This window comes from Dipodomys ordii, unplaced genomic scaffold (assembly GCF_000151885.1).
Source record: "Dipodomys ordii isolate 6190 unplaced genomic scaffold, Dord_2.0 Scaffold154, whole genome shotgun sequence".
NCBI lineage: Eukaryota > Metazoa > Chordata > Mammalia > Rodentia > Heteromyidae > Dipodomys > Dipodomys ordii.
Window position 1 is genome coordinate 733,386 of NW_012267370.1, and position 6,936 is coordinate 740,321.

Below are 6,936 nucleotides of genomic sequence, written 5' to 3' on the forward strand. Positions count from 1 at the left end.
TTTTTTTTTTTTTGCTAGTACTGGGGCTTGAACTCAGGGTCTGGGCACTGTCCCTGAGCTTCTTTTGCTCAAGACTAGCACTCTATACCTCTTGAGCCACAGCACCACTTCTAGCTTGTTCTGTTTATGTGGTGCTGAGGAATTGAACCCAGGCTTCATGCATGCAAGGCAAGCACTCCACCACTAAGCCACATTCCCAGCCCATAATTACATTTTTGGGGGGACAGTGTCACCCCTTCCCTCACTCTCTCCCAGTTTTTCCATCCCATCCCCACTCACAAGTTATATAGTTCATTTTCTTTTTTCTTTTTTTTTGAAATAATTTTTATTGAGATTAAGTGATTAATAAATTTCACAGTATTGTGACATAGTGATACTTAAAGTCACAAACACATTTTAACTTTCACAAGGCAAATTGTCATTATAATGGTCTCTCATGTTTGTGAATTCTATGAGCTTTGACAATACAATTATTTCTTCCACATCAGGTGAAATGTATATTTCTTTCCATTTCTTAGTGTTAGCCATTCCCTCTTTCTTTCTCATTCATTCCCTCCCTCCCATCACTGCCTTTGAGTTGCTTAGTTTTCATCAATGTCCAGTGCTGCTGATGGGCCCCTCTGTTGTATATTTTCCCTTTTCCCTCTGATTCTGTGTCCTTCTCCTAGCTTCCCTCAGATGCACACACACACACACACACACACACACACACACACACACGCCATATATGTTGTTGTATAGTTCATTTTCAACATAGTGTCTTGTGAATACCACTATTGCAGTTGGAATTTAAACTTAAACAGTAGAACCATAAAGAAGACTATAGGTAGTAGCCTCCAAAGATCCTGCGTTCTGACATTCACACCTTGTGGAATACCCTCCCTGGCCTGTGGGCTGAGTCTAGTGGCCAGCTTCTAATGAGAAGAATTCAGCAAATGATGAGATGTTCCTTCCATAATTTGGTGCCAAGACTGAATTCTGACTTGCTCTCTATCCTCTTCCTGTTCCATTGCTACTCCCTTTTACCCTATTGTTTGCCTTCTCTGGTGAAGCTGGTGGTCATATGCTGTTCGTTGCTTAGTGGAGAGACCCTGAGTCCAACAACCCTCAAGGAACTGAAACTGTCAGTGACCACAAATCAGCTCAGGGCCTTATCCTCCACCAGGTATGTGTCAGAGAAAGTTCCAGCTCCAGCAGGCACCTTGATGGCTATCTTGTGTGAGACCTAGAGTCAGATTCCTGAGCCACAAATGGTGAGCTGCTTCTTTCTGGGGGTGATATGGTACATAATGTTGTGTAATAACCACAAAGATATTTTCTGTAACAATTCATTATCACAGAGATGGTGGTGAGGGATGGAATTAGACAATCCTGACTTTATGTCATTTGCTCCAGGCCCATAATTTAATCTCTGGGGCTCAGTTTTATCTTTTTTCCCCTTTTTATTGTGCCAGTACTGTTGCTTGAACTGAGTGCCTCATGCTTTTCCTTCGCTTTTTTGCTCAAAGTTGGTGCTTTGCCAGTTGAGCCACAGCTCCACTTCCATGCTTTGGTGGCTAAATGTAGATAAAAATCTCAGACTAGCCAGGTGCCGGTGGCTCACGCCTGTAATCCTAGCTACTCAGGAGGCTGATATATGAGAATCGAGGCTCAAAGCCAGCCCAGGCAAGAAAGTCTGTGAGACTCTTATCTCCAATAAACCACCAGAAAACCGAAAGTGGCGCTGTGGCTCAAGTGGTAGAGCGCTAGCCTTGAGCTGAAGAGCTGAGGCACAGCACCCAGGCCCAGAGTTCAAGCCCCACGACCAACCAAAAAAAAAAAAACTCACAGACTTGGGGCTGGGAATGTGGCTTAGTGGTAGAGTGCTTGCCTAGCATGCATGAAGCCCTGGGTTCAGTTCCTCAGTATCACATAAACAGAAAAAGCTGGAAGTGGCACTGTGGCTCAAGTGGTAGAGTGTTAGCTTTGAGTAAAAGAAGCTCAGGGGCAGTGCCCAGGCCCTGAGTTCAAGCCCCATGACTGGCAGGGGTGGGGGGAGAGACCTGTTTATACTTTGCAAATGGCTGCATCCTTGGATATGGGAGCTACAGACATGAAAGGTCACCAGTGCACAGTAGACTGAGTGAAATCTTCATGATCAAGTTTCAGTGATGAGGAATTTTATATTCCAGGAGATGGAGTACTACAAGTGGAAGAAGCATCAGAATGAAAATCATGATGCCAGGTGCCAGTGGGTCAAAGTTCAAAGCCAGCTCTGGCAGGAATGTCTAATAAACCAGCAAAAAGCTGAAAATGGAGCTGTGGCTCAAGTGGTAGAGTCCTAAACTTGAGCAGGAAAGCTCAGGGATACTGTCCAGGCCCTGAGTTCAAGCCCCAATGAGTGCGCGCGCGCGCACACACACACACACACACACACACACACACACTACAGTTATGGGATGGGAATGTAGCGCAAGTGGTAGATTGCTTGCCTAGCAAGCATGAGCTCTAGGTTCATTCCCCAGTAACAAAATATAAAAATTACCCCTCTATGAGCTGGGTGTGGAAGTGGACACTTGTGATTCCAAGGCCAGCCTGGAAACAATGATTTTTAGTGACTCTGTCTCAAAAATACCATGTGTATGTTGAATATGTACAGACATTTTTCTTTTTTCATATATATTTTTATTGTAAAAATACAGTAATACAGTTACATGAGTAGGGTAATTAGTACATTTCCTATTGAGCATTGTTACCTCCTTTGTTTTTCCCCTACCATCCCTTCCCTCCCCACCTCCCCAACTCCTCTCTCCCCCCACCAAGTGGTAAAGTTCATTTTCAACATAGTGTCTTATACATCTCATTGTTACAATGGGTCAACCTGTATCCTTATTTCAGAATTTTGTTATTTCCCTTCCCTTCTCCAAGTTATAAAAATGTATTTACAAGATGCAGTACACCGGAATCTAATACAGTGAAAACAGGGGTTATACCATGGGGGAAGAACATACAAAAGAAACAAAGGAATCACATAGTACATTATAAATACATTAAAAACAATAGCAAGAAAGAAAAAACCACTTGTGTCCCTATCTTGGGGTTCATTTCATTTAACATCATCTTATATGGTCATGTGTACATAGCTTTTGACCTTTTCTGCTTGTCCTAGACATATACTAGTTATTGCAAATAAGGGAAACTATGGGACCTATGTTTCTTTGGGCCTGACTTACTTCACTTAATATAATTTTTTCCAAGTTTTTCTATTTCCTAATGAATGGAGCGATGTCATTCTTTGTGATGGAGGCATAGAATTCCTATATATATACAATTTGCTTGATCCATTCATCTACTGAGGGACATCTGGGTTGGTTCCATATCTTAGCTATGGTGAATAATGCTGCGATAAACATGGTTGTGCTGGTAAATTTGGTATGGCCTTGTTCGTGATCGTCTGGGTAAATGCCCAAAGGTGGGATTGCTGGGTCATAGGGGAGCTCTATGTGAAGTCTTTTCTTCATTGCCATTCTCTAAACAATACAATGTAACATTATATAATATTTATATTTTGTTAATAATTTATTTTGGTGCCAGTCCTGGGACTTGAACTTAGGGTCTGGGTGCTGTATCTGAGCTTCTTTATGCCCAAGGCTAGCACTCTACCACGGGAGCCACATCTCCACTTCCAGCTTTTTTAGTAGTTTATTGGAGATAAGATGTGTCTGTCATGGACTTTCCTGCCCAGGCTGTCTTGGATCCTCAGATCTCAGTCTCCTGAGTAGCTAGGATTACATAATATTAGGATTAAATAGTGTAAAAAGTATATGGGAAGGTGGATGCTAGGAAAGTTTTACATAAGGCCTTGAGCAGCCACAGTTATGTTAGGGGACAAGATTCCTGGAACTAATCTCTCAGGGATACTGACAGACAACTGTATTTATAATTCCTCTGAAAATAGTACTTTTGTAAGGTTTTTTGTTGTTGTTAGTACTAGGGCTTGAACTCCGTGCCTGAATGCTGTCCCTTAGCTTTTTCACTTAAGGCTGTCACTCTGCCACTTCCACCATAGCTCTACTTCTGGCTTATTGCTGGTTAATTGAAGAAAATAACTCATGGAGCTTTCCTGCCCTGGCTGATTTTGGACTGCAATCTTCAGATCTCAGCCTCCTGAGTAACTAGGATTATAGGTATGAGCCACAGGTGCTGACTTATTATAAGTGTGTGTGTGTGTGTGTGTGCACGCATGTGTGTGTATGTGTGCATGTGTGGGTGCATGCAGGCTCACATGCCCATCTTTGGCACTCAAGGCCTGGGTGCTAGCACTTTTAACACTCGGACCACAGCTCCACTTCCAGCTTTTTGGTGATTAATTGGAGATAATAGTCTCATAGACTTTCCTAACCAGGCTGATTTCACACCTATATCCTCAGATCTCAGCCTCTTGTGTAGCTAGGATTATAGATGTGAGCCGGCAGTGCCCAGCAAGCAATGTCTTTTATTGATGAACTGACTATACTCTGATATGGTATTAGAACCCTTCATCCAAAGTTCCCAAAGTCCCTTACAAGCAGGAGCAAAGGACTGCAGCCACTGCTGCCCTTGGCAATGACCAATGGGATTCCAGTACACAGGAAAGAAGGCTATGCTATTCTGAAGACTGCACAACTTTTGTAAAATAACAAAGACAAGAATTCCTTCATCTACCAATCACAGCCCAAGAAGATCAGCTTCTAAGTCAATTGCATGCCCCAGTGCTTTGAGAGCTGGCTCATAATTGAGGAATAGCATGAAGTTGGTGGCTCACGCCTGTAATCCCAGCAAATCAGGAAGTTGAGGTCTGAGGATCACAGCTTGAAGCCAGCCCAGGTAGGAAAGTTTGTGAGACTCTTATCGGTAGTAAAACTATATATATAAAGCAGGTGGTGGAACTGTAGTACATGTGGTAGAGTGCCAACCTTGAGCACAAAAGCTCAGGGGTAGCCGGGTGCTGGTGGCTCACGCCTGTAATCCTAGCTACTCAGGAGGCTGAGATCTGAGGATCGCGGTTCAAAGCCAGCCCAGGCAGGAGAGACCGTGAGACTCCTATCTCCAATAAACCACCAGAAAACCGGAAGTGGCGTTGTAGCTCAAGTGGTAGAGCACTAGCCTTGAGCTGAAGAGCTGAGGGACAGAGCCCAGGCCCAGAGTTCAAGCCCCATGACCAACCAAAAAAAAAAAAAAAAAGCTCGGGATAGAGCCCAGGCCCTGAATTCAAGCTCCAGGACCAGCACCAAAAACTAGAAGAACAGAGGGTCTGGGGTAAGCTAGGTTAGTGTGATGGGTAGGAGAGAGGATGGAGGGCTGACCTGAGTGTGAGATCACCTGAGGCAGATGGGAGCGGAGAGGACAGGACAGGGTGTGCGAATGAACAGGCAGCTCACAGTTCAGCAACCAGAAAATTCCTCACCTCCTCACCGTTTGCCAGGCTTCTCCCCTCAACAAACAATAATATGTTGCAAGATGGCCACCCTTCCTTAGTGATCCAATCCGGAGCAATTGATCCACTGTGAGTCCCTCCCCATGACCATTGTGCTTCATTCCAGGGATCTCCCTTTCCCTCCCCATCCCAGTTCGTCTGTCTGTCTGTTCTCTTTCTCCTTCTCTTTCTCCTTTTCCTCCTCCCTCCCTCCCTCCCTCCCTCTCTCTCTCTCTCTCTCTCTCTCACACACACACACACACACACACACACTCACACACACACACACATTTGGACACTGCTAGCACCCTACACTTGGGCCTGACATTTGGGTGAGCACACATACTGAAGTTTGGCAGCTTCTAAGATTGGGGCACATGATAAGTGGGTGTTGGAACTTGGAAGTCTGATGGAGTGGGTTGGAAAGAGGCTTGGGAGTGGAGGGAATGCCGGACCAAAGGGATGATGGTTTTTTTTTCTTTAGCCAGTCCTGGGGCTTGAACTCAGGGCCTGGGCACCATTCCTGAACTGCTTTTGCTCAAGGCTAGCACTTGAGCCACAGTGCCACTTCCAGCTTTTTTCTGTTTATGTGGTATTGCATGCTAGGCAAGTACTTTACCACTAAGCCACATTCCTAGCCTGAGATGATGATTCTTTTATCCATAGTACTCAGCTATTTCAGACAAAGCAATAATTGTCAGACCCTGTCCTAATCACTCAATAATGATGACCTCATTTAGCATCACAACAATTTTAACTACTATTATTATCTTTGCTTTGTGGATGAGGGAACTGAGGCCCTCTGAACTTCCCAAAAGGTACATAGCTGAGAAGGCTGGAGGGGCCTTTGCCTAGTCCTCAGCCATCACCATCAGGACTGGAGGCACTAAAGCACTCATCGGCCCATAGTAGGTTGAGCTTCTGGGCATGATTCCTGTGTGGCAGGGCATGGCCCTTAGCACTTTGGCTTCCCCCTTTCTGGATGAAGACAGTAATTCACATGAAATATAATGTACTCCCTGCAATTATCTCCTGAATGCATGCAAGTTCTTGTGCTGGATTTTGTGCTGGGTTGTGGGAATAAGGAAGTAAAAACCACAGAGATGGATCCTGTTCCTACCTGCCCTGGGGATGTGTTCCGGGATTCCAGGCAGGCAGATTTGGGTTGTCTCCATGATGACAATGCTTGACATTGATTGGGCTAGGGCTTGATCCTGGGAGAGATAGTCCCATACCAACAAGAGTTATGACATACATTCCTGAGTGTCACTTCTGGATGATAAAAGGAGGTCTCCCAGAATGTAATGTTTTCTTTTTTCCCTTTCCTTTCCTCTTTCCCTCCCTCCTTCCTTCCTTCTTTCCTTCCTTCCTTCCTTCCTTCTTTCCTTCCTTCCTTCCTTCCCTCCCTCCTTCCTTTCCTCCCTCCCTCCCTCCCTCCCTCCCTCCCTCCTTCCTTCCTTCCTTCCTTCCCCTCCCTTCCCCTCCCTCCCTCCCTCTCTCTC